This window comes from Halyomorpha halys, unplaced genomic scaffold (genome assembly GCF_000696795.3).
Source record: "Halyomorpha halys isolate HHAL.00 unplaced genomic scaffold, Hhal_1.1 Scaffold181.1, whole genome shotgun sequence".
Classification (NCBI taxonomy): Eukaryota; Metazoa; Arthropoda; class Insecta; order Hemiptera; family Pentatomidae; genus Halyomorpha; species Halyomorpha halys.
Genome location: NW_027114494.1, coordinates 81,101 through 83,107, shown reverse-complemented (window position 1 = coordinate 83,107; position 2,007 = coordinate 81,101). Strand labels below are relative to the sequence as shown.

The window sequence follows — 2,007 nt, the reverse complement described above, 5'->3', positions numbered from 1 at the left end:
GATCTTTCGAATAAAAAAAAAATTTTGATTACAATTTAATTTTTTGTGTTATTTTTTACAATTTCAAGTTCTATCGGGCTTAAAAAAAGACCCTATATAAACAATAGTTACCAGAATAAAAATAGTAATCCTCCAACAGCAAGGTATACAATTTTTAATTTTTTTAAGAAATGGTATTTAGGACTTTGAGGTATTTTTTTTTAAGTACAATATCGTTTAATGTAATCTTTAATGTTTTTATCTTACTCTCCGGAAAGAGAAGAATTGATTGGTATTCTATATAATTGCTATAATTGCTATGTACTGTCTCGGGATGCCAGGATAATCGCTGAAGGCAATTATCAAAAAATAAGTTAATTAATTAATTTATATTGAGTCCTGCAAAACTATTATTAGAATTGGATTCTTTTACAAAGGCTTCTTTGTCTGTTTACCAGTTACCAATTAAGTACTTTTATATTTATAAAATATTGTTACCATTAATTATATTATATAATAAGGGGTGGGATTATGTAATATAATAGTAAATAAACTACTTTAAGGAACAAAGGGTTTATTTAGAATTTATTGATTTATGATGTTATTAAAATGGTTGTATTGATTCAGATAAATGGTTGCCATTAAATATGATTATTACATTATTACTTATTGTCTAATATATACTTATAGCTGCTGATTTGGATAGTATGTGTGTGTCAAGGTATGTAGTGATGAAGTCTCGTTTTGTAATCGTGGGCGTCATCTGAGTCCAGAAGTCCCATCTTAGGACTTTTCCAAGTCCATGCTCTTCTCTAGCCCGTCTTGTTACTTCTTTTGCCTCTCCTGCCTCCCCCTCTATCTGTTCTCTTTACTTGTCCTCCCACTTGTTTCAAAAAGGGACATCGCCTTTTGGGAATCTCATTTCCTCATTGGCTATCATGAGCCACGCCTAAGAAAAATACGTTAAAGGGAGTGGTACATTTAGAAGTGTGTTTGGTCCAAGTTTTGTTTATAATTCATCTGCTCACCGACAAAGCAAACAGGCGATACCTGCTTTTAATAGATTTGCTCAGGACCAGTGCCCTTTGTTGACAGTCACAGCCATATGGCAAAGACCCCTATAATATTAATATTTGCTAATGCCTCGATACATATCAATAATAACTGTGAGATAATAGATCGGTATATATATAATAACTGTGAGATACTCGATTGGTATATAATAACCGAGAGATAATCGATTGGTATATGCTAACCGTGAGATAATCAATTGGTATATAATAAACGTGAGATATACGTATACTTTCTGAGCTACGCATTAAAAACTTTTAATTTTGTTCATTCCTTTTACCTTGAAATCGGAAATTTCAGTAGCTTTAAACTTTGACATGGGCGACAGGTAGTATTTTGAAAAAAAAAAACATGTAAATCGGTTTAGTTATATTTAAAAAAAACAACTAAATAATTGGGAACCAGCACTAATAGCAAAGAAACAAATAAAGATTAAAAAATAGGTTTCACTTTGGAATATAAAAATAATTGTTTGAATTAAGTTGACATATGTTCACAAATTAATATTAAGAACTTGCTAATCGGTAGAAAAGATCGGATTAAACGATGAATAAAGAAGTACAATAGAGCGAATAAATTCCTAAAAAATAAAAAGAATAAAGTTTTAATTAAGAAATGATAAAACTATTAGGTAGGTGGGTCGTACTATTCAGTTATATATATATTAATTAAAAATTTACTCGTTTTATTTTTAGAAATTTACACCCTCTATCGTACTTCTTTATTCATCATGTAATACGAAAGTTTCGGGCTCTTCTGCCGATCATCAAATTATTAGTATTAATTTGTGGACATACGTCAACTTAATTGAAAGAATTTTTTTTTTATGTTCTAAAGTGAAACCTATTTTTTAATCCTTATTTTTTTCTTTGCTATTAGTCCTGTTTCCCAATTATTTTTATTATTATTTTTTTAACAGTACTCTGTAAATAGGAATTTTCTTTATCGCTATTTTCA

At 29.3% G+C, this 2,007-nt stretch overlaps 1 protein-coding gene across 2 annotated transcripts in view; it reads left to right on the top strand.

Moving 5' to 3' along the window:
- The window catches only part of LOC106679173 (protein PFC0760c), a 15,604-nt gene that overhangs the window by 8,327 nt on the left and 5,270 nt on the right, over positions 1-2,007 (top strand). The window lies entirely within an intron of this gene.